Below are 26515 nucleotides of genomic sequence, written 5' to 3' on the forward strand. Positions count from 1 at the left end.
GTAATGATTTTAAAATTCTCATCCTTATTTTCAAATCGCTCCATTATCTTGTTCTTTATTTCCCCTCTGACCTTGTCCAGCCCTAATTACTCCAACTTTGATTCCTATGTTTCCTTAATTACAACAGTGACATTACTTCATTGGCTGTAAAACTCTTTGGGATGTTCCACAGTACGACCAAGTCTTTCTTTCTATCCATCCTGGGATTGCTTCATTCTCCTTAGCAATCTGAAAAGTAATCCATTTAATGGGACAGTCATCCCTCACTGATGTTCAAGAATGGTTCTGTAAATGAGTCCCATGTGATGAATGCGTTCGCAGGTAAACGTAAAGCTTTTATTTTCCATTCCAATTCTCTTCCCACACCTAGTTGTTCACTAAGGAAGACTTTCATCTGTTTCCATAGCTACAGTTTTCTAATCTGTTGCCAAGGGCTTATAGCTTGAGGGGTGCCACTCCACATCAAGCGCGCCTGATCAGGAGTCTCTCCCACGCTAACCGCCAGCCATTGACGTGTTTGGAAGGATTTTGCAGGTTGACACTCAACCTGTTTAGCTGCATTATGAACGCAACTTCCTTGGCCATCAAGTCCTGGGGTGGGACTTGAATCCAGGCTACCCACTGCGCCACAGGACCTCCTAAACATTGTATTTTAGGCATTGTTTTTCTTTTAATCTCTACCAACACAATGCTACATTAATTTTAAAAAACCTTTTGTTATGTTGCAGACATTGTGGATTGCCTGTTCAGAGTATGGCCTTGATATCTGCATAACATTATAGATGAATAGGATTGCTGGATTCTGCCTGTGCCTCAATACATCAATGTCCCTGACTTTGTCTAAAAACCTGAATGAATGAGAGCAATGGTTCTTCTTCATTTTGAATCGCGTGACCTTAGGGCAACTTCTACTCTGAGTAATTATTTCCCCTAATTTATCACGTGACATGGCAGCTTTCAGGATTTTACAATCTACTTTATAGTTTTGTTTTAAAACATGATTTCCATTGCTCTCAATTGAAGAAGCTGTTTTGTCCTTTAACCTCTGTGAAGAAAGCCCCTTGTTTTAGGCTTTATTAGATAATCCTTGACATAGAAATGGGCTCTAGCTTTTGGTTTGATGGAACAGGAGTAAATCTGCTAATAAAACTAATCTGATCCGAACACATAAACAAATGCCGTGCTTCAATTTCCATTATTCTGGACATGTTAACGAGCAACATGCTTCAGGAATTCGTGCCTTACAACAGAAAAATTCAAATCTCCAAACCTTACAGGTAATGCTGCACGTGGATCCATTCTGATGGTGATGGTTTTGAGAAGGAGGAAGAAACAGAATGAATGGGCCCAAGGTCATGACTCCTTGTCAAGCAGCTCTCTGGGTTCTCGATGTTAGAGTGTAAGACTCTTCATTCAAACTGCATTGCAGATTATATTCAACTGATTGTTACGAGATACTTTTCTTTATTTTGTAATTGATGTCGACATTACAGTTCAAAAATCTAATGAATGATTTTGGTCACGGAGTGTGCACTCACTCAGTATTCCTTCAAAAACGTTCATTTTTATTTGAAAAATAATCACTAAAATAAAGAGAAATGACTAACAGGATGGGAGCTGAAAGGGTGTTTGTCCATGGAGGAGAGACTACAACTAGGGGGTACAGTTAAAAATAATGGGCCTCTCAATTCAAATGACAAAGAATTTTTTTTTCCTCAGAGGGTCGTGAATCTTTGGAACTCTCTTCCCCGGAGCGGTGGAGGCAGAGTCATTGAATATTGTTAAGGCAGAGGTAAATAGATTCTTGACTAACCAGGGAGTCAAAGGTTGTCGAGGAGGGTCGATGGAATGTGGGGTTGAGGCCATAATCAGGTCATCATTTTATTGAATGGCAGAGCAGGTTTGAGGGGCCGAATGGTCTGTCCCTGCTTCTAATTTGTTTGTTTGTATACGGGGGAATAAAGACTGGGAAACCAAAATGAAGCATCAAAAAGATAGAGATTGCAAGAGTGACTATTCTGAGGAAATTAATTCTGATAGAGTTTATGGTGGGCCCCTTGCCCAGGGATTGTAAACATATGTTCCTTCAGGAAAAGAGGCAGTTCATCAAAATAAGTCCATTGATGCAAAAAATTGAAAACCCACACAAATATTAAAAACCTATAGGGCAGGTTTCAAAGTTATTGGCCGGAATTCTCCCAAGCAAATTCTAAGTGTTGAATTTGCGTGAAAACTGGAGTAATTCACACTGTTTTTTTCAGTGGGAGTTCAGAGCAGAATCTCCCACACTTTGTGCACTGCAGAGATCACCAATGTGAATATCATTAAATTTCAGGTGGTGGGGTCTATTCCCACTGGAGAGGCTGAAATCAGTGCGCTGAGTGGGCCACTGTGCGTGTGCCGGTCTGTCAGCGCCGAGATCTGTCAGCGCCGAGATCTGTCAGCGCCGAGATCTGTCAGCGCCGAGATCTGTCAGCGCCGAGATCTGTCAGCGCCGAGATCGGCACATGCACAGTGGCCCCGCACTGCCAGCCTCCTGATTTCTGTCCAGCTCAGTCGCTGGCTAGCCCCGCAACCCCCGCATTGCCCGCTCCCCGAGCCCCCCCATGGCCCAATCAGACCTCCTGAACAAGTCTGGGCCCAGCCCCAACCACCTCCCCCCCCCCCCCACTTCCCGGACTGCCCCGATCTCCAGCCCCTGACTCCCCACCCGACAGTTACCCCCAACCCCCGCAGCCCTGACCCCCGCCCCAGCAGGCTGTCCCCCAGCCCACCCCGATCGCTGGCCCACCTCCTTCGCCCACCGATCCTGACTACAGAGTGGCAGCGGGAAACCCCACCCACACCAATTGCCCTCCCAGAGGCCCTGCCTCCACATGGCCCTGCCCCCATAGGCCCCACCCCTTTGGCACTGCCCCATGCCCGATGGGCAGTGTTAAGGTGTCCTCTGGGCATTGGCACTTTGCCCCTTGGGCATGGTGCAGTGTCATGGGGGTGGAGCCTATGGGGGCGGGCATTGCCAGAGTGCCAATGCCCAGGGGGCACCCCACCGCCACTTGACACTCTGGGTGGCCCTGATTGCCCCCCCTTCACTCCAGCGGGGTCGGGTTGCCAGCTCCCCGAACGTGAGGAGCTACAACAATCCCCGCTGGAGTGAAGTACTCTGGCGAGGGGGGGGCGGGTTGGGGAGATTTCAGTCCCGGGCTTGCTAATCTCATTTAAATGCGATTTAAATGATTTCTGTGCCTCCCTGCTGATTTCTGGAAATCTGGCACTGGGAGACGCCAGTGAGACACGAACCCTGCGAAAATCTCCTGGCCCACCGCGCAGTGGGATGAGAGAATCGCAGCCATTGGCTTGAATTATGTCTCATAATCTCTGGACAATTTCAAATGGATTGTTAAAGGTCCATATGGAGCAGCTAAAAATCAAATAGAAAGTCCGTGTACCAGTTCACAAGCTGTTATTAGTAACACAGAGAGTACAGCTGCATCACAGATCATAACCACTTCACAAATACACAGATTGACTGGTCTTCAATCATTACACAAACCAGCTATTATTGCCAGCGGTCTTTTAATTGTCTTTTGTAGAAATGAATTCATGTGATCAATAAGGCTCACAGTGCCAGGGACCCAGATTCGATTCCTGGCTTGGGTCACTGTCTATGTGGAATTTGCGCGTTCTCTCCATGTCTGCCTGGGTTTCCTCCAGGTGCTCCGGTTTCCTCCCACAGTCCAAAGCTCAACGCAAACTGGAGGAGCAGCATCTTATCTTCCGGCTGGGCACTTTACAGCCTTCCGGTCTCAACATCGAATTCAACAACTTCAGATGATTCGCTCGACCCCACCTTGACCCCTTTGTTTTCATTCTATTTTAATTAATTTTTTATTATTCTCTATCTTTGATTTCTTTATTGACTTTCTTCATTTTTCTTCCCTCCCACTCTTTCCCCCTACTTTATCCCCCTTTCCCTGACATTTTCTCCATCTTTGCTTCCCCTTTTCTAAATTTTACCTCTGTCCTATCCATTTCACACACACCCCCCCCCCCCACCCCCCACCCCCCCACCCACCTAACATCTTCATCTGTCGCAGCTTCTCTGCCGTTTGGCCATTCACACCCTTTATTCTCTCTGTGGACAGCTATTAGTAGTCTTTTCCCCTGGTTTCTGTGGCTATGACTCATCTTTGATTCCGTCACCCTGCGGTATAAATATCTCCCACTTTCTGTGCCTTTTAGCTTTGACAAAGGGTCATCTGGACTCGAAACGTCAGCTCTTTTCTCTCCTTACAGATGCTGCCAGACCTGCTGAGATTTTCCAGCATTTTCTCTTTTGGTTTCAGATTCCAGCCTCCACAGTAATTTGCTTTTATCCAAAGATGTGTTGGTTAGGTTGATTGGCCATGTTAAATTGATTCTAGTTTCAAGGGAATTAGCAGGGTAAATATGTGGGGTTACGGGGATAGGGTGGGATTGTTGTTGGTGCAGGCTCAATGGGACGAATGGTCTCCTTCTGTACTGTAGAGATTCTATGATTCTATGATTACCAGTATGCATTTACACTACAACTTTCTACAAAGTGGTGTCGCCGAGTTGACAAATAACTGCAGGGCAAACTCCCAATCCCCCAATAGTGGGTATGATAGCATGGTTGGTATGGTAGCATCTGCATTCAGAAGCCTGGATCCATACTCTGGAGACATGAGTTCAAATCCCACCACAGCAGCTGTGGAATTTAAATGTAATGTAATTAAATAAATCCATAATAATAAGTTGGCATCAGTAATTGTGACCATGAAACTACCAGATTATCATAAAGATCCTTTATAAAGGGAATCTGTTGTCTTTACCTGGTTGGATCCACACCAGTTCCTCAAACCTGTCGACGGTGGGCAGAATAGATTCTGTGGCCAGCGGGCTGCAGTAGGAGGGACACTGAGCAGAGACAACCCTAATCTGTTAAAGGTTTGCAAACACTCAGTGCTCTTGAAGCACTGGGAATTAGCATGCGTGTTGACTGACACTGAACTGCACTTTGAAATGACCCAGCAAACCGTTCCGTTATATTCAGGAAGATAGCTCATCACCAGCTTTTCGAGGGGGTTGCAGTACATTTTGTCTTTGCCAGCAATGTTCACGTCCCACAAATGAATAATAAAAAACATCTGATGTCAGCATGTAAGTGCGAGACCCCCATTTGTCACCTCACTTGAGCAGGATGCCTGGTTTAAGGAGTGACATTTGGAGCTCTTACTTTATGAACCTCATAGCTTTGAGAATTAGGAAGCTCCCAATACAGACTCTCAAACTTCATTGCTTTGCAGGTGCATGTCAAGGTAAACTCCCCCTGACAAGGACAGTTCAATTTGTACCGATGACATGCATCAAGAGTCGTCAAAATAACAAATTGCATTCTGCACTTGCTGTCTCAGCATCACAGTATAACTGCAAAATAAAATGCTATTATGATTAAGAAATAGGTTAAGTAGGACAACTGTTGACTACATTACTGTATCTGTTGCTTCATTTCACAAAAGCACTTCTCAAAATGGAGAAAGAGGAAGGCAAATATGAAGGAATATGCAGCTTCTCTTGCACAAGTCTGGACAGCTGGTCTACAGTGCAACTAGCAGAATCTCCGGAGCCCGCCTGCTGGGATTGGACCAGATTTAAATATTACCAGCCGTGAGGGGGACAGGGGGATGCCATTTAGGTCATTGAAACTCTTTGCATGATCCATGTCATGCTCCTTACCCTGATCATCAAAACTTTATGGTCAACGCACTTGCTAAGTCTGGGTGGCTTTGAGAACTCAGATTGTGTGTCAGCTTTCAACAGACAACACAGGGCAGTCTTTCCTTCCTTCAGTGCCACTTTGGCACAATCAGCTCTCCCATGGAAGTGATTCCAGCCACTGTATACCACAGTCAGCAATTCTCTAAGAACAGGAATTCCTACCTATAATGTACAGTGGCCTTGGCTGAACAGAAACACATTTCATCTGACCAGTTTATTCAGGTATTCATCCTGCGCACACACACTTTTATTAATCCCATTTGACCATTCTGTTCTCACCTCTTCACTCATTTTTCTTTTCCCCAATTTTGGTTCTTTCTTTGTATTTGTATTTGCTTAAACCATCCAGAAGCTTCATGAAACTTCTGTGTTGTACCCTCTCTGTTGCCTGAATGTCTGACCTGTGAGTGTGGACTGGGGATTTGATGGAGCTATTCAAAACCATGAGGGGCCGGGACAGAGTAGATCGGGAGAAACTGTTCCCACTTGTGAAAGGATGGAGAATGAGAGGACACAGACTTAAAGTAATTGGCAAAAGAAGCAAAAGCAACATGGGGAAAAACTTTTTCACGTGATGAATGGTTAGGGTCTGGAATGCATTGCCTGAGAGTGAGGTGGAGACAGCTTCAACAGAAACATTCAAAAAGGGAATTGAACTGTTATCGGAAAAGGAAGAATGCGCAGGGTTACGGGGAGAAGGGGGGAAATTGTCTCTGGGTAAATTGCTCATTCGAGAGGCTGGTGCAGACACAATGGGGGGCTGAATGGCCTCCTTCTGTGTCATAGAGTCATAGAGGTTTACAGCATGGAAACAAGTCCTTCAGCCCAACATGTCCGTGTCACCAATTTTTTAAACCCCAAAGCTAGTCCCAGTTGCCCGCATTTGGCCCATATCCCTCTATACCCATCTTACCCATGTAACTGTCTAAGTGCCTTTTTAAAAGACAAAATTGTACCCGCCTCTACTACTACCTCTGGCAGCTTGTTCCAGACACTCATCACCCTCTGTGTGAAACAATTGCCCCTTTGGACACTTTTGTATCCCTCTTCTCTCACCTTAAACCTATGCCCTCTCGTTTTAGACTCCTCTACCTTTGGAAAAAGATATTGACTATCTAGCTGATCTGTGCCCCTCATTATTTTATAGACCTCTATAAGATCACCCCTCAGCCTCCTACGCTCCAAAGAAAAAATGTGCTGTAACAAATCTGTGATGCTGGATAAAAGCAAATTACAGCAGATGCTGGAATCAAAGCTTTGACAAAGGGTTATCTGGACTTGAAACGTCAGCTCTTTTCTCTCCTTACAGATCCTGCCAAACCTGCTGAGATTTTCCAGCATTTTCTCTTCAGATGTGGTCTTGCTAAGGTTTTTGATAGATTTTGCATAACTGCATCTTAACGTTTATATTCCATATCCCCTGTAGGACAAATCTAATAAATTTGGGTGCCTGCGAAATACCTCAAGATGGTTTAAATTCAATAACTGCTTAGAAATGTAGCAGCTGGCTGTGTAAGCAGCATAAAAACGCTGAGTTACCCGACCCTTTGTAAAATATTATTGGAACCGACTGTACTCAACCCAATGTGAAACATCTAAGACACGGATGTCAGCAAACTTATTATTTAGGATATTATTAAACTAGAAGGAGTGCAGAAAAGATTTACTAGGATGCTACCGGGACTTGATGGTTTGAGTTATAAGGAGAGGCTGGATAGACTGGGACTTTTTTCTCTGGAGCGTAGGAGGCTGAGGGGTGATCTCATAGAGGTCTATAAAATAATGAGGGGCACAGATCAACTGGATAGTCAATATCTTTTCCCAAAGGTAGGGGAGTCTAAAACTAGAGGGCATAGGTTTAAGGTGAGAGGGGAGAGATACAAAAGTGTCCAGAGGGGCAATTTCTTCACACAGAGGGTGGTGAGTGTCTGGAACAAGCTGCCAGAGGTAGTAATAGAGGCGGGTACAATTTTGTCCTTTAAAAAGCATTTAGACAGTTACATGGGTACGATGGGTATAGAGAGATATGGGCCAAATGCAGGCAATTGGGATTAGCTTAGGGGTTTAAAAATAAGGGCGGCATGGACAAGTTGGGCCGAAGTGCCTGTTTCCATGCTGTAAACCTCTATGATTCTATAAACTTCAGTAAATAAACCGACACAAAATAAAATGGAGAATGGCCTGTCATTCCCTACAGCCTGGGACTGAAATTAACTCCTCCCTTTCAGTAACAGTGTTAAATAGTCATTTAAATATTGCTCGAGTTTTCTAAACAGACAGCTGCTTAATACTTACGCTTTGTTCTTGATGGACAGAGAAAGAATATTGGATCTGGAATGAAGCAATCTAAAAAAACACAATGAACGTGTCACGATATGTTGCACTGAACTGCAATGTAACTGCGCTCTTATGGAACTCTACTTACAATAACTGGCTCACAATAAAGAAGCACTCAGTTCAATAATGAACAGCAATAGAGTACATAATGGTGCACTGTAGCCCCTGCACAAAGAGAGTCTGCCACCATTATCTGAAGAAATGTAAATGGTTTCAATTCAAAAAAAGCAGCTACTGTACATTGTCACAGATATCCAAAAAAAACTAATTGGAATCAAAAATAAATGGACTGTTACCACCTTTGTAAGATCTGAATGGTTGACAAGGACAATATTTTCCACTCATTTCTTCCCATTCTACCCTGTTTCATTGTTGAAATGTGTTGCTACTTGTTTATTAAGTAAGTTATGTGTAATTCCAGGGAGAAGTAATTTGACAAGCTGTACGTTAAAAATATCAATCAAACAACATACAGCTTTTGCACCGTCTCATGTGTGAGGATAAGGCTAGGGATAAGATGTATGATGTCTTTGAAATACTGCTTTACTCTAATCCTAACCCTGAAATCAGAACACAACGTAAGAGTCCACATGACTAAAAACACTAGCTTTAGGCCTATAATCGAGAAGCAACCTAATATCAACCAACATCAATAGAATGCTCTTCCTTTTAGGGTAATGAGTTTCACCAGCAGGACATTTCTGTTCGAACCATTCTCGTCAATTTGTAAGAGGCAGGCGATGACCACGTCACACAGCTAAAACCATTATAAGTCATTTTTATTAATAAACAGCCACCTGGGCCTAATATCAATCTTTAGTCAGGCATTAGTCAAAGTACTGCGTACACATCTGATTGCAGTTGCTGTCATAGCAACGCAATCAGCCATGTAAGTCCATGATAAAAATGTAACGCTTTGATTTTTAATGCTTCCTACTCATCCCAGTCTCGGTCTGAACCAGACCTTTCCTCAAACACGGACAGCAAAGTGACTTTGAGCCACTATATTTACTCAGTGGGATCCGCTGCAGTAATGATGCAAAGTTCATCTACAGGCACTGGTTCATTAATACTGTCTGTCTGTTTCAATAGGAGAATATTCAAAATGTCTTGCCTGTCCCATCATTTTGCCTTTTGTGTGTTCAGAATGAGATGTCATTCATGTTAATCAGAGAGTGGTTCATTCTAGTCAGGTCACATCATCGTGAGTTCCATATTAAACAGCAAAACAACTTATATTTACATAGAGCCCTTAATTAATAAAATGTTCTGGGGTGTTGCAGAAGCCTTATAAAGCAAAATTTGACACCAAGCCACATGAGGACAGATGGCCTAAAACTTGGCCAAAGAGATTGGTTTGAAGGAGTGTTATCAGAGAAGGAAGAGAGGCAGTAAGTCAGAGGGATTTAGGGAGGGAATTCTCAAGCCTAGGGAGCAGAAGTCTCAGCGACTAAAATCAGGGGTGTTGAAGATTCCAAAATTAGAGAAGCATTGATATCTTGGAGGATTGTGGGATTGGAGGAGATTACAGAGATATGGAGGATTTTTTAAATTTTGAAGTTTATTTACTAGTGTCACTAGTAGGCTTACATTAACACTGCAATGAAGTTACTGTGAAAATCCCCTAGTCGCCACACTCCGGCGCCTGTTTGGGCGCACTGAGGGAGAATTTAGCATGGCCAATCCACCTAACCAGCACGTCTTTCAGACTGTGGGAGGAAACCGGAGCATCCGAAGGAAACCCACGCAGACACGGGGAGAATGTGCAGACTCCGCACAGACCGTGACCCAAGCCGGGAATCGAACCCTGGCGCCGTGAGGCAGCAGTGCTTTTTTTTATTCATTCGTGGGGTATGGGCATCGCTGGCTGGCCAGCATTTATTGCCCATCCCTAGTTGCCCGAGGGCAGTTGAGACTCAACCGCATTGCTGTGGGTCTGGAGTCACATGTAGGCCAGACCGGGTAAGGCCGGCAGATTTCCTTCCCTGAAGGACATTAGTGAAACAGATGGGTTTTTCTGACAATCGACAATGGTTTCATGGTCATCAGTAGATTCTTAATTCCAGATTTTTAAATTGAATTTAAATTCCTCCATCTGCCGTGGCAGGATTCGAACCCGGGTCCCCAGAACATTAGCTGAGTTTCTGGATTAATACTCGAGCGATGATACCACTAGGCCATCACCTCCCCGCTAACCACTGTGCCACCATGTTGCCCAGGAAATCCCCAGGGGGAAAGGCTATGGAGGGATCTGAAAGCAGAGCTGTAAATTGTAAAATCGAGGTGTTGCTTGCTCAGCAGCCAATGTGGTCAGGAGGCACAAGGGCGATAGATGAATGAGACTTGGTGCTCGTAAGAAGGTGAGCAACATATTCTGGGGCAGAGAACCCATACTAACTCTGAGTTATATCGCACTTTTCACCACATGTCTCATAGTTCTTTATAATCAATGAAATGCTATTAAAGTGCTGCCAATGTTGCAATTTCAGAAACACCACAACCAATTTGCACACAGCAAAAATCCCACCAGAAGCAATGTGATCTTGACCAGATAATCATTTTCTGTGATATTGATTGAGGGATAAATATTGATCAGGACACGAGGGAGATGTAATAAGTCTTAAGAGGCTGAAGTCCCTTCACCAAAACCCCTTTATTTACAATTCCAACAGCAGTACACAGAATGCTACCAGTCAGCAGTCTACCTTCAGGAGTGCCAGAGGAACTGACACTCCCAGTTAAATACAAGGAAGAGACTCCCTGATTGGCCAATCAATTGACTCCTTAATCAGAGAGTGCATACTCCAATAGACCAACCTCAATGGCCTGATTGAAGTCATTACAGGAGAAAGCCCCTGTTTTTCTTAAAATAGCGCTATGGGACCTTTTACGTCCACCCGAGCAGGCAGATGGGGGCCTCCATTTAGCATCTCATCCAAAAGGCAGCACCTCCAACGGTCAGCACTCCCTCGGTACTGCACTGGAGAGTCAGCCTTGAATTTCCTGCTCGTGTCTTGGGAGTGAGACTTGAACCTAGAGCCTTAATGACACTAAGGCAAATTTTCCCAACCACACCGCAATGACACGGTACAATATCATCAGACTGATTCATTACAACATGTCACATTGAGAAACTGGAGATGGTTTCAGCTCATTGGTTTCACATCAAGAAAGCACCATGACCCAGTAAACAACATTGCACACTTCATTTGTCATGTGTCTTGGAGTGTAGTGCCTCATATGTTCAAAGTCAACAATCCAGGTAGTTGAGCAGTACAGGCACACAGATTATAGAATCCCTACAGTGCAGGAGGAGGCCATTCAGCCCATTAAGTCTGCACCAACAACAATCCCACCCAGGCCCTATCTCCGAAATGCCAATCTCTCTAACATACATATCCCTGGATACTAAGGGGCAATTTAGCATAGCCAATCCTGCACATCTTTGGACAGTGGGAGGAAACTGGTGCACTTGGAGGAAACCCACGCAGACATGGAGAGAATGTGCAAACTCCACACAGACAGTGACCCAAGCTGGGAATCGAACCCAGGTCCCTGGAGCTGTAAGGCAGCAGTGCTAACCACTGTGCCACTGTGCCGCCCAAGATTCCAAGAAGAAAATCCATCAAGTCGCTTCAGTTTTTCTGCTAATGTTATCATGGAATCATAGAATCCCTACAGTGCACAAGGAGGCCATTCGGCCCATCGAGTCTGCACTGAACATAATCCCACCCAGACGCTATTCCCGTAAACCCACATATCTATCCTGCTAGTCCCCCTGACACCAGGGTCAATTTAGCATGGCCAACCAATCTAACCCGCACATCTTCGGACTGTGGGAGGAAACCAGAGCATCCGGAGGAAACCCACGCAGACATGGGGAGAATGTGCAAACTCCACACAGGCGGTGACCAAAGCCGGGAATTGAACCCAGGTCCCTGGCGCTGTGAGGCAGCAGTGCTAACCACTGTGCCATCGTGCCGCCCCTACTATTGCCAATTAGTAAACGTTAATGGGCTAATTGGCAATATTGTACTGCACTAAAGCTGTGTCAGTTTATAATGGATTTCCTCTGTCAATCTGAACCAATTTCAGAAAATATTGTCGTGGAAAAATAACAATCAGCAGGTTTGTTTGATGTGATTCTCATTGCAACACATTTCACTGGAGGTGAAAAGATTGTGATGGGAACGACACACACATTTTCCAGCTCTTTGCTCATTACAAACAAATATACTTTCTGACAAAATCACTGCACTTTTCATCTCCAGCAGAGTCACACCCACTCATCCTGTAGAATAATTTGCTGTATTTGAATATGTCTTAACTACAGACACAGGGTAAACTCTGAATGAGAGGAATCAGCTTTGCCAGTTAGCACAGAGCAGCTTAACGACCACGGGCAGAACTTTCCTGTCTTGCCCACCATGGGAATGAGGTGGGGGCAGACCGTGCGAAGGTCCGTCGACCTCGGACGTGAATTTCCGGTCTTGGGATGAACATAGCTGGAAAATCGCATTCCACACCCTCAATTAATGAAAATTGACAGAGGGGAAGAAAGGAATAATGAGTAAAATTTTCAGGGTTGTGAGCCTGAGAGTCAGCGCCTAACACACTGCCGCCAACTCGCCAACTCCCACTGTCATTTAATGCTCACCTTAGCATTGATTGGCAGCGGGCAGAACTTCCATCCATCCTTGGGAGGACATCTTGCCTGTGAGAGTTGTCGACCAATCAGATTGCCAACAGGTCTTCAACCCGACCAGGCACAATGCTACAGTGGCCAGAAGCGGTACTGCAGTGCTCTGTCTGGTACTAAGTCCCAGGACCTTTGAAAAGGTAAGTCCCAGGGGTCCTGGAAGCAGAGGGTAGGGGGCACCCGGGGGAATCAGGAAGGGGACAATCGTGGCATCGGAGATTAGGCCAGGAAGGGAGGAGATCCTGGATCACCAAAGTCCCATGGTGGTGGGTGCCCCCATTCTGAGTGGCCGTCAGAGTGATGTGCCTTCCACCCTTCCGCCTGCTCCTCTTCCCCACCAGGTGGCACAGTGGTTAGCACTGCTACCTCACAGCTCCAGGGACCCGAGTTCGATTCCCGGCTTGGGTCGCTGTCTGTGTGGAGTCTGTACATTCTCCCCGTGTCTGCGTGGGTTTCCTCCGGGTGCTCCGGTTTCCTCCCACAGTCCAAAGATGTGTGGGTTAGGTGCATTGGCCATGGTAAATTGCCCCTTAGAGTCCAGATATGTGTAGGATAGCAGGATTAGCAGGGTAAATAGGTGGGGTTACGGCCCAGGTGGGATTGTTGTCGGTGCAGGCACAATGGGTCGAATGGCCTCCTTCTACACTGTAGAGATTTTCTGAGATGGGGAAAAATGCAAATGTCACTTTCCCACCCTCCCTGCACCCACATCTGACAGGTTAAAAACTGAGGCTGAGTGTGAAGTGGCCACCTAAGGGTCTTAATATTGAATGGACAGGTTTATTGCCTGAGACCCAGCCCACCCAAGCATCAGATTGCATTTGGGAATCCCTTCCATTCAATTTTACCCTCCCCCCGCCCCCCCCACCTCAGAACCCACCTTGGGGGCAGCATGAAATTCTGTTAGAACTGAGGTGAGGAGAAATGTCTTCACCGAGAGGGCAGTGACTGTGTGGAATTCACTACCACAGAATGTAGTTGAGGCCAAAACGGTATCTGATTTCATGAAGAAATTAGACACAGCTCTTGGGGCTAAAGGGATTAAGGGATATGGAGGGGAAGGGGGGGGATCAGGATATTGAAATCGATGATCAGCCATGATCAAAATGAATGGCAGAGCAGGCTCGAAGGGCCGAATGGCCTCCTCCTGCTTCTAGTTTCTATGTTGTTTCTATGCCCAATGTGTCTGACCTTGTTGGGTTACAGCTCAATTACATCGGATTCGTTAAAACTACATACAATAATCTTAATTATCCCTGAAAGCAGATCGTCACACAATGAAGGGTAGCACACAATTCAATGTCAGATGTAAGTCACTACTGTAAAAACATCGGCTGCTGTTTAAAAATAAGTGACCCTCTAGTTCTGGATTCTCCCAAAGAGGAAACATCCTCCCCACATCCTGTCAATACCCCTCAGGATCTTAGATGTTTCAATCAAGTTGCTTCTATTCTTCTAAACTCCAACAAGTACAAGTCTAGCCCGTCCAACTTTTCCTCATGCAAGAAGCTGCTGATTCCAGCTAAACCATCCTCATCCTCATTCAACTAACCCTATCAGCATATTCTTATATTACTTCCTCCCACATGTACATGCCCAGATCTTCCTGAGGTGCATCTACTTTCTCAGGAGGCTAAGGAAATTTGGCATGCCCCCTCCGACTCTCACCAACCTTTACAGATGCAACATAGAAAGCATCCTTCCCGGATGTATCACAGCTTGGTCTGGCTCCTGCTCTGACCAAGGCCGCAAGGAACTACAAAGGGTCGTGAATGAAGTCCAGTCCATCATGCAAACCAGCCTCCCATCCATTGACTCTGTCTACGCTTCCCACTGCCTCAGAAAAGCAGCCAGCATAATCAGGGACCCCACGTACCCTGGACATACTCTCTTCCACCTTCTTCCATCAGGAAAAAGATACAGAAGTCTGAGGTCTCATTCCAACCGACTCAAGAACAGCTTCTTCCCTGCTGCCATCGGACTTTTGAATGGACCTACCATATATTAAGCTGATCTTTCTCTTCACCTCTCTGTAACTGCAACACTGTATTCTGCACCCTCTCCTTTCCTTCTCCCCGATGATATGTTTTGTCCGTATAGCGCGCAAGAAACAATACTTTTCACTGTATACTAATGCATGTGACAATATTAAATCAAATCAATGCAACTCACCTCAAGTGTTCAATGTAGTAACAAGTTCTCCAGTCTACAGCCACTGTCTGGGTGAATCCAGTGTCTGGGTAAATCTGGGTGAATTCAGTGTCTGGGTGAATCCAGTGTCTGGGTGAATCCTTGCATCTAATCTAAACCATGCAGTGAAAATGTAACACTCTGTCTCTGTGACAAACTCTCTTTCAAATCTCACTGAAAACTTGCCCTGAATTTTTCAAACTGTGCATGATGATCCTCTAGTTAGGAAATTATATCTGAGTTATGTATATTATACAAGATGGAGAAACAAGATTCTCTCCACACACAGAGCATGATAAAATTATAAACCTGTTCTTTGTAAACAGTTCCTTAGACAAAGCACATAGAGGAACACTTGCCCAGTGGTGGCTTATATGCTGCATGGCAAATGGTTAGAATAATAAACACTTTTTCTATAAATAAAAAATGTACCACTGTTTGTTTTTTTTTAAAACCACTTTTAACAAGAGTGCTTCAACATGGAAGTGGCAGCTGATGATGTTCACTGTGTAAGATTTATTCTGTTCAGCTGGGAGGGGGGAGAGGGGAAGTAAAATTGATTTTATCTTTTCAGGATCAAGGTTTTGGAAACCTTTGGAAGCTTTCCACTAGGTTCACAAGAAACAGCACAGCTGCAAACACCAACTGGAAACCCTAACGTGACAATAACCAAAGAGCATAGCCTGAGAGGATGGCACTGCTTCTCTGGCCGAATTCACCATTTCCTGATCTAAACATGAAACTCATGGGCAGTGTTAGCCAAGCTGAGAGTCCACACGGAATTGAATGATCCTAAAGCTGACGATGGATCTTAGCAATCTGCACACCCAAACTTAAACCAGAATGATAAGTGCTCTTATTTCATCCTTGAAGTGCTGCACTGCCCCACTGTACTTTATGAACGGTATGCTTTGTCTGTATAGCACACAAGGAACAATACTTTTTACTGTATCCCAATACATGTGACAATAATAAATCAAATCAAATCAGGGTGGCACGGTGGCACAGTGGTTAGCACTGCTGCCTCACAGCGCCAGGGACCCGGGTTCAAGTCCAGCCTCGGGTGACTGTTTGTGTGGATTCTCCCCGTGTCTGCGTGGGTTTCCTCCGGGTGCTGCAGTTTCCTCCCACAGTCCAAAGATGTGCAGGTTTGGTGGATTGGTCATGCTAAATTGACCCTTAGTGTCAGGGGAATCAGCAGGGTAGATGCGTGGGGTTGCGGGGATGGGGCCTGGGTGGGATTGTTGTCAGTGCATTCTCGATGGGCCAAATGGCCTCCTCCTGCACTGTAGAGATTCTATGATTCTATGGATCAAATCAAATGAATGAAGGCTGTCAATCCAAAAGTGCAGGGAATGTGACCAATGTTTCTTGCTAGGTTTACTGTAAATAGCACAAGCAGAAGAGAGAGTCAAATGACAAGACGATACTCTTGTTTAGGGTTTCCAGGGTTTCCAATAAAACCCACTGACACTGCCTCCGTGAAACATTTAACTCAGATAAAACATTAAAATCAGTGGGATTAGGCAAAGTCAACACATGGCTTTACTAAAGGAAAATCATGTTTGACAAACCTATTGGAGTTCTTTAGTGGAATAGATAAGGGTGAACCAGCGGATATGGTGTATTCGGAATTTCAGAAACATTTTGATAAAGTCCCACATAAGAGGTTACTGTGCAAAATTAAAGCATGTGGGATTTGGGATAATATACTGGCATGGATTGAGAGTTGGTTAGCAGACGGTCAACAGAGAGTAGGAATAAATAGGTCTTTTTCGAAGTGGCAGGCAGTGAGTAGTGAGGTCTCGCAGGGATCAGTGCTTGGGCCCCAGCTATTCACAAAATACATCAGTGATTTGGATGAGGGAACCAAATGTAATATCTCCAAGTTTGCGATGACATGAAACTTGCTGATAATGTGAGTCGTGAGGAGGATGTTAAAAGGCTTCAAGGCAATTTAGACAAGTTGAGTGTGTGGACAAACATGGCAGATGCAGTATAACGTGGATAAATGTGAAGATGTCCGCTTAGGATGGAGAAACAGAATGGCAGAGTATTATTTAAATGTTGGTCGATTGGGAAATGTTGATGGACAAAAGGATCCAGGTGTCCGAGTACACCAGTCACTGAAAGCAAGCATGTAGGTACAGCAAGCAGTTAGGAAGGCAAATGGTATGTTGGCCTTCATTGCAAGAGATCTTGAGTACAGGAGCAAGGATGTCTTACTGCAGCTGTACAGGGCCTTGTTGAGACAACACCTAGAGTATTCTGTGCAATATATCTAAGGAAGGGTATGCTTGCCATAGAGGGAGCGCAGCGAAGGTTCACCAGATTGATTCCTAGTTTGGCAGGATTGTCGTATGAGGAGAGATTGGGTCGACTAATCCTGTATTCCCAAGAATTTAGGAGAATGAGAGGGGATCTAATTGAAACATATAAAATTCTGACAGGGCTGGACAGACTGGATGCAGGGATGTTGGGCCGGTTTCTCCAGCCTCGCCCGCAGCCGGGGTTCTCTGGTCCCAGTGAACGGAGTATTGACAGAGCACCAAATTCTCTGTTCTCACTGACAGCAGCAGGGTGTGAACGGCTGAAGAATTCCAGCTGTTGTTTCCTCCAACTGGGGAAGCCTAGAACAAGGGGTCACACTCGGGATAGTGGGGAGGCCATTTAGGACTGAGAAATTTCTTCACTCAGAGGATGGTGAACCTGTGGAATTTTCTAGCACAGAAAGCTGCGGAGGCCAAGTCACTGAATATATTTAAGAAGGAAATAGATAGGTTTTTAGGCTCTAAAAGGTGTCAAGGGCTATGGGAAGAATGCAGAGACTTGATCATACTGAATGGCGGAGCAGGCTCGCAGGGCCGATTGGCCTACTGCTGCTCCTGTTTTCTATGTAAAAGTAAGGAAATAGCATTAACAAAAGCCTCCAGCTCCATTTTTCCTGGTGCATTTACTTTGATGTCCAATGCATTGCTGACAAACTTTCTCCAACCTCAATGGCAACTATGACAACACTTTCCTTCCATTTGTGAAATGACTATGGAACTGTCCAATTAGTGATATAACAACAAAACCCTACAATTTTGTCTCACACACATTTTACCATTTTTAATTTTTAAAAAAGCAGGAAAGCCGATAAAGTGGAGTTTCTGGTTTTAATCTCCACTTTCTTCAATTAAAGTGTTTCCCTGGTTGCAAAGCACTTTGGGACATCTTAAACTTATGAAATTAGCTCTAAAAATGCCACCACCACTGCGTGACTGAACCAAAATTTAAGATGTAACTGAGTTACAAATCTTTTGAATGTATTTAAAGAATGCAGCCTAGTAAAGCGTGTTCTAACTTGTTTTATTCATTAGCGGGATGTGGGCGTCGCTGCCTAGTTGATTTTTACCACACTGAAATGCAAAAAGTTCAGACTTTTTGGCCACAACCGTGTTCATGCAGCATGAGAACCACGGACACAAAAGCAATACTTGAAGCACCATGGAGTCAGGTTTAACAAGTGAGGAAAATGTAATAAGATAGGACCACTTACTTTGACACCTGGTGAGCGCGGCCACTACATTTGACCGGAACACAGCCAGGACACAAAATGTTTTAGACACGCCAGCAATCGCCACATACAAATGAGATAATAATGCAGGCTGAACTGCTCTGGGTCACTGAAACCACACAACACACACAAGGGAGCGCAGCTGACTTAACGTACACATTCTTTACTTTTATACTGTGAAACCTTTTTGAAACTATAACATAGATCCTTGGTCCTTTGGGAAATAGAATACCATCCGCCCCCCCCCCCACCCCCCCCTCCCACCCACCCAGAATTCCTGATAGATAATTAGTGGTTTTTTCACAAAGTACGAGTACCTTGCGAAAAAAATACCGTAAGATTTTATTTGGTCATTGACAGAAACGTCAGACCAGCCAAACTTGCAAGCTTCCCAATAATTGGCCACTTAGCAACAGTGGGGTACATTAACACCACAAAGCGGGGCATTAAACGCAAGAGGTAAAGTTTCCTCTTTACCGCCTGGATATTGAGCTCTGACCGGGCAGAGCCCAGGGATAGAAATCAGAGAGAGAATTTCTGATAATTGCCTGGATTTCATGGTCACCGGCAAACACTTGTTGCTGACCTCGAAGAAAGCTGTCCAAAAGGATCTAGCAATCTCTGTGCCGCAAACTCCCTATTCCTGCCTGGATCTGGTCCCGAGTGAAGGGGATATCCAGGCACCCAACAACAGTAAGAGCATCGAGCAGGATGAGCAGCCAATCACATTGACAAATCCTCACCAACAGCAAACCAGGAAATTAACAAAACACCAATTATCGCGCACCTTTTACTATAATTTTATAGACGGTGACATAAAGATTGAGTAATACACACAGGATAAAGGTAGAAGCTGGAATGCATAAACAAACTTTATTTTAAATGTAGATTAGTTTTATCATAATGGAGAAATTTGATTGCCCACAATTAGAAAGCTAAATTTTGAGGGTCAGGCCTGAAAGATTGTTCAGCAATAATTACAAATGCTATACATCATTACACTCCATTCAACAGGATGTAACATTTTCAAGAGTTTCCACGGTGAGACTAGTCGTGCAAAAGTGGAAATTCCAGTCAATTCAGTGATTTCTAATCGATTGCAGTCTGGGATTCCTGAACAATTCACCCTGGGGAGATGTGTTGAATCATTGACAGCAAATTTTGGATTTCTGCACTGAACTGTGCATGTAGTTAACTCCAGAAACTACTGTCTGTTTCAGAAGATTAACAATGGTGAACACTGAAAGTTTTACTGTCACTACAACCACAAAATCTGCCTCTTAATATTTATTTGCAAGCTCAGATGTAAAGGAGCGTCATGTATTTTGTTGTAAACTACTGTACTCTGGGAAGTGATGGCATTATGATGAAACTGTCATGAAGCTTATCTTACTTTCATAATCAAAGATCCATAGATGTTTACAACACAGAAGGAGGCCATTCAGCCCATCATGTCTGCACTAGTCAACAAAGATCTGACTACACTAATCCCATTTTCCAGAGTGCTTGGCCCATAGCCCTGGAGGTTATGGCAGCGCACAAAATCTGTCTCACTCAGTTATGGATATGGGAATAATTGGGAAGGTAATCCCACTCCTGAACAGTACAATGCAAAGTTACACAGAGTGGAACATTGAACTGTTTTCATTGGCAGACAGGTCCATAGAATCTCTACATTGCAGAAGGAGGCCACTCAGCCCATCAAGTCTCACCGACCACAATCTCACCTACCTCCATCCCCGCAGCCCCACACATTTACCCTGCTAGTCCCCCTGACACTAAGGGGCAATTTAGCATGGCCAATCAACCTAACACACACATCTTTGGACTGTGGGAGGAAACTGGAGCCATGCAGACACGGGGAGAACGTGCAGACTCCACACAGACAGTGACCCAATCCGGGAATCGAACCCGAGTCCCTGGCACTGTGAGGCAGCAGTGCTAACCACTGTGCCACTGGTCAGCAAGCAGAGGGTACAGATTTAAGATAATACGCAAATAAAAGTCAGGGGGCAGAATGTTTTTTTTAAATGCAGAAAATGATGATTGTCTGAAATACACTACCTGAAAGGATGGCATCAGATTCAATAGTAATTGACAAAGGGAGACTGATATTTATTGGTGAGGCAATGGTGTAGTGGTATTGTCACTGGAATAGTAATCCAGAGACCCCAAGCAAGATCTGTGGGTCTGGGTTCAAATCCCATCATGGTGAAATTTGAATTCAATAAAAATCTGGAATTAAAAATCTAATGATGACCATGAAACCATTGTCAATTAACATAAAAACTGGTGCCCTTTAGGGAAGGAAATCTGCTGGCCTTCCCTGGTCTGGCCTAAATGTGACTCCAGACCCACAGCAATGTGGTTAACTCTCAAGTGAGGGATGGGCCAGTGACGCTCATGTCCCATAAATGAATAAAGAAAAGGAGACAAATTGCAGGGCTGTGGGGAAGGAGCAGGGAATAGGAGTCGTTGTCTTATTCTTTCAGACAGGCATGATGGGAAAGAATGGCCTCCTTTTGTGTTGTGCCATCCTGTGATTGTTTCCATGTCAGAGTTCATCGACTCAGCCCAGAGGAAATATGAAACTCGCTATTGGTCCTCTCTGTGGCTCCTGCTCAGCCCTAGACCGCAAAGAACGACAAAAGGTCATGAATGTAGCCCAATCCATCACGCAAACCAGCCTCCCATCCATTGATCCAAAGATTCATAGATGTTTACATCACAGAAGGAGGCCATTCAGCCCACCATGTCCGCTGAATGTCTACACTTCCCGCTGCCTCAGCAAAGCAGACAGCATAATTAAGGACCCCTCGCACCCACCTTCTTCCGTCGGGAAAAAGATACAAAAGTCTGAGGTCACGTACCAACCGACTCAAGAACAGCTTCTTCCCTGCTGCTGTCAGACTTTTGAATGGACCTACCTTGCATTAAGTTGATCTTTCTCTACACCCTAGCTATGACTGTAACACTACATTCTGCACCCTCTCGTTTCCTTCTCTAGGAACGGTATGTTTTGTTTGTATAGTGCGCAAGAAACAATATTTTTCACTGTATGTTAATACATGTGACAATAGTAAATCAAATCAAAGATCAAAGCTACAGCAAAGACTGGCTGGTGTTTAAATTGGTATCAATTGCTTGCCCCAAACACTAATGCTGCAGTGGCTACATTTCCACAAACAACGCTTCATAGAACCCCAATAATGAAGCTTCACACATCATTTCTCCAGCATGGAAATACTCACTTGGCAATCATCTGGGATTCCTTCATTTGCTCAAATCCATTGGTTTAACCATTCCAGTTAATCCTGTAACATATTGTCTTCTACAGCCACACCCTGCTGTTTTTGCTACTTGCCAAAATGAGTATTTATTAAAACCCCTTTAAATTGAAGCAAGATTTTAAATTAAACCATGGGGTGGTTTTTTTTTCAACACTAACACATTTGTCATCTTTGGTTTTTTCATCAAAATAATTGCCAAGTGTAATCGGGGTGTGATGGCTCATTCAGAATCCCAGAACTGGCGTTCAGAGAAAGCTGACAGGCAAAAACTTAAAGCAAAAGAAAATTGCTGCCATCGATTTCTCAATTACTTTTAGATTCGTGCCCTGCAGTCATTACAAGAATTAACTGAGGAAGTTTATGAATAAAGATGTTCACAATTGCAAATGTTCTTCTTCAAAGTATTAAAAGACAAAAATAAGCAAAGATACGGAACAAAAATGCTATCTATTATATCCAATTTCTTGGTGGTTACCTGTAAGATTTATTAAAGGTCAATGTTACACTTGTACGTTTCAATGGAGGCATCGCATAAATCCACAATTTTGTTCGATGTGCAGCATGCATTATTCTCTGCCATGCTGTATCAGAGTGGTAGAAGGCGGATTGCGGACTGTGATTTACCTCAAGTTCCTGACTTTTGCCATTTCGTCAAGTCAAAACTGCTAACAACCAGAAAGGTCAAGAGTCTAAAAGAATTGAAAACCAATAACAGACGCAACCGAGGCAGCTCGAATCTGCTTCCGCACAGCTAAATCAAGAAGCTGAGACCCAACGGTACGGCTTTGATTTGCTTCCAAAGAAATGAGAAGTTACTTTAAATGTCCAATTTCACAGCCCATGACCTTATCTCTCCACACATGCTCATCTCTTTATTGCTCATCATAGAAAGTAGAAGCAGGAGTAGGCCATTCGGCCCTTTGAGCCTGCTGCACTATTCATTTTGATCATGGCTGATCATCAGATTCAACATCCTGATCCCCCCTTACCCCCATATCTCTGTATCCCTTTCGCCACAAGAGCCATATTTAATTTCTTCTTGAAATCAGACAACATTTTGGCCTCAACTACTTCCTGTGGTAGTGAATATCTCGCCTCTGACGTCTAGCAGTAAGGACATCACATTCTTAATTTTCATAATAGTTTGGAATGCCAAATATTGTATTGTATTGTATTGTAAATATGAAACATCTTGCAAACTAAATTCTTTATTTTACTGAAAAGCGCTTTAAATGTATTTCTTTTCACCGTGCATTCCTGTGTAAAATATTAAGAACATAAGAACTAGGAGCAGGAGTAGGCCATCTGGCCCCTCGAGCCTGCTCCGCCATTCAAGAAGATCATGGCTATTCTTTTCGTGGACTCAGCTCCCCTTACCCGCCCGCTCACCATAACCCTTAATTCCTTTACTGTTCAAAAATCTATCTATCTTTGCCTTAAAAACATTCAATGAGGTAGCCTCAACTGCTTCACTGGGCAGGGAATTCCACAGATTCACAACCTTTTGGGTGAAGAGGTTCCTCCTCAACTCAGTCCTAAATCTGCTCACCCTTATTTTGAGGCTATGCCCCCTAGTTATAGTTTCACCCACCAGTGGAAACAACTTCCCTGCTTCTATCTTATCTACTCCCTTCATAATTTTATATGTTTTATATGATCGCCCCTAATTCTTCTAAATTCCAATGAGTATAGCCCCAGTCTACTCAGTCTCTCCTCATAAGCCAACCCTCTCAACTCCGGAATCAACCTAGTGAATCTCTTCTGCACCCCCCTCCAGTGCCAGTATATCCTTTCTCAAATAAGACGACCTAAACTGTACACGGTACTCCAGTGTTTAAAGACAATAACATTTAATTGGAATTTGCAGTATTAATAAGCTACACTACAAGTAAATGGTAAATAATTTAACATATTTATTTCATTAAATTCACTGACCAATCCCTTTTGTTTTGCTGAAACACTAAGAACATTGTTAAATGTCACAGAATAGATTATTTGGTGATTGCTAGCCAGGCTGAAGACATGAAATAAATTGAATGAAACTTGTCCTAAGTAACAATCCACTGCTATCACACGTTGAAAGTAGCCTCACTTTGGCTAATGCTCTGCCTTTTAGCGATGGATGGTGAGTCAACCATTGACTGTGACACTCCATAGACAATACTCATGCACAACAGAGAACAACTCCTACCCTGCAGCGGTGTCTATGAAACATAAAACAAACCTGCTGTCAGGCAGTGTCTTTCATCAACTGACAGCATAGCAACCCGCGTCATTCCTACCCCTGCCAATTCTCAGACTTGGATCCATCTCTTGACTTACTGACTCACACATTTTAAATAATCTGCCATTGTATTTCAAGTCCTCTTTAAATCACAGATAAGTGTTCAGTTCTTATGACTTAGCGGTGAATACATGGTAAATGCCGAAAATAGCATTGTTATTTACTCAGTCATAATTTGGAGTAAAAATCTCCCACATCTCAACAGTGTTAGTGATGTGAACAGTGATGTCAAAGATCTGCCTCTGGTCAGGAATCTCTCGTGAATTTCTGAAAGTGAAAAATTCTGAACTGAGTATTTATCACTTAGCAGCAGGCCTCCACTGTGACAGCATAGAAATATTCCAATTTGACCACACGTGTAAAATTATATATGCTACAGTTGTTACTATGTTCAAACATTGCTTCTTAAACATTTGAGAACTGTGTGAAAAACAAAAACAGAACATCGTTACTACACGGTGAATATCTTCAACCCAATGCTGAGTCGCAAGTGTTGAAGATGATGGCCTAATGGACACCGACTCCTGGGCCTTGCTACTTTTAGCTGTAACTCTGTAAACTCGAGGCTCGGTCTTTGTGTCAAGTTTAAAGCGTTCAAGACATCACAAATCAAAAATGACCAGCACAGCTAGCAATGCACCATGGACAGAAATTCAAATGAATGAAACTACTATCCAAGTTTCTATTAACTGCACACTCTTAGCGACTGAGGTCAGGGGGGTGTTTTGGTAAGGGGCAAGACCAAAAGGTTAAGTTGAATTCTCTGCAGTTCAATAGTTATATGACTGGAAGGTGAAAGAAGGTCAAATGATTTTAATGGATTTTTACAGACTGCCCCTTGACGCATCATCAGATCAGCAGATGAATGTGTTGGAGATTATATTGTCAACAGAACAATAAATGAATCTGCTGAATGTATTGACTACAAAGATCAGGCAATCTGTGATCAAATTTACATAATGCCTCTTTATATTAAAAACTCTCAATCAAATATGACATGTTCCCCACAAATTTACCTTCAGAACCTGGAGACTTCCCAAAGTGAAAATATCTGAATATAGAATGTATAACATCAGAGTCCATTGCTGATTGACATTGGATTGGAGATAACTTACTCTATTTTACTATCCTGTGAACATATTGAAACTGCTTCATCCAAACAAAAGGCTTGTGAAATTCACCCAAGAGGTTGTTTTGCCTCTGCCTTTGCTAAAATAACAGTAAGAAGTTTAACAACACCAGGTTAAAGTCCAACAGGTTTATTCGGTAGCAAAAGCCACACAAGCTTTCGGAGCTGCAAGCCCCTTCTTGTGTGGCTTTTGCTACCAAATAAACCTGTTGGACTTTAACCTGGTGTTGTTAAACTTCTTACTGTGTTTACCAACGCCAACGCCGGCATCTCCACATCTTTGCTAAAATAATACATAGAATGTAGATCTGTTATTCAACTGGTTGATTACAAATACAATTTAAACATTGAAGCAATGTTTTGCCGCTTAAATCTGCTGGATGTAATGAATAGGAATGTTAAAAAGACATTGCAATTAGTTATTATTGTTGCACCTTGTGTATATTTGGAATATAGACTAATGGGAGAAATTGAACATGGCCAAGGAAAGCAATATTGTTTCAGTCACCTATTATAATCCTTATTCAGTTCCATTTAACACCGACTATCAGGTGTCATGTGTAATAGTTAGCAAATGCAATTCTAACAATTTTACATTCTGCTTGCATCCACTGTGACCCCCCTCCTAATCCCCTGTGTTTAATGGTGGAGTGGAGGGCACAATTTGTAATGACATGTATAGCTCACCAACTGAGACAGGTATATACCCAGTCTCCTGTTGTAAAAGGTTGAACGACATGAACTATAATGGGGAGAAGAGCAACAGCCCCTGTCGCTCGGTACTATTTGCACAAATATTCATTAGTCAGTATTTATTGCTATTTGTTTTGCAACCACCGCAGCAAGTCCCAAGGTGATCTTTTGCAAAAAAATATATTTTGCAAAGGGTACTGAGAAACTACCCTATTCCTAAAAAACAGCAGCATTACATAGTTCCCACAATGCTTCTGCAGGACGTTGCAAATGTGTGCAAGGGACTCAATTTGCATAATACGTAATTAACGGGAATGCTGTGGATCAAAGATCCAATGAGAATTCCCTTCAGTCGCCTGTCTCATTTGTATTAATATTGCCCTCTTCAAACACTTTGCTCATCTGCGTTCTCAGCTCCTTTTCAAAGTATCAGGAAACACAAGAATCCAATCTGGGGAAAGATTGCATTGAGATTAGCTTTTTTGTCCGCGCACTCCATGATTAGAATTTGCAGAAACTGCGGAAAACTAAGGCC

The 26515-nt window shown here is 43.6% G+C and overlaps 1 protein-coding gene across 9 annotated transcripts in view; it reads right to left on the reverse strand.

The window, feature by feature from the left end:
- Window positions 1-26515, reverse strand: part of LOC144509438 (proto-oncogene tyrosine-protein kinase Yrk-like) — a 315669-nt gene that overhangs the window by 268188 nt on the left and 20966 nt on the right. For 4 of the 9 annotated variants that reach the window (XM_078238330.1, XM_078238327.1, XM_078238320.1 and 1 more), the window contains exon 2: window positions 8095-8145. The exons of the other annotated variants lie outside the window; for them this stretch is intronic. The gene's annotated coding sequence lies outside the window, so the exon portion shown is untranslated. The remainder of the gene's footprint in view (window positions 1-8094; window positions 8146-26515) is intronic. 9 annotated transcript variants of the gene reach the window in all.

The sequence above is a fragment of the Mustelus asterias genome, chromosome 21 (assembly GCF_964213995.1).
Source record: "Mustelus asterias chromosome 21, sMusAst1.hap1.1, whole genome shotgun sequence".
Classification (NCBI taxonomy): Eukaryota; Metazoa; Chordata; class Chondrichthyes; order Carcharhiniformes; family Triakidae; genus Mustelus; species Mustelus asterias.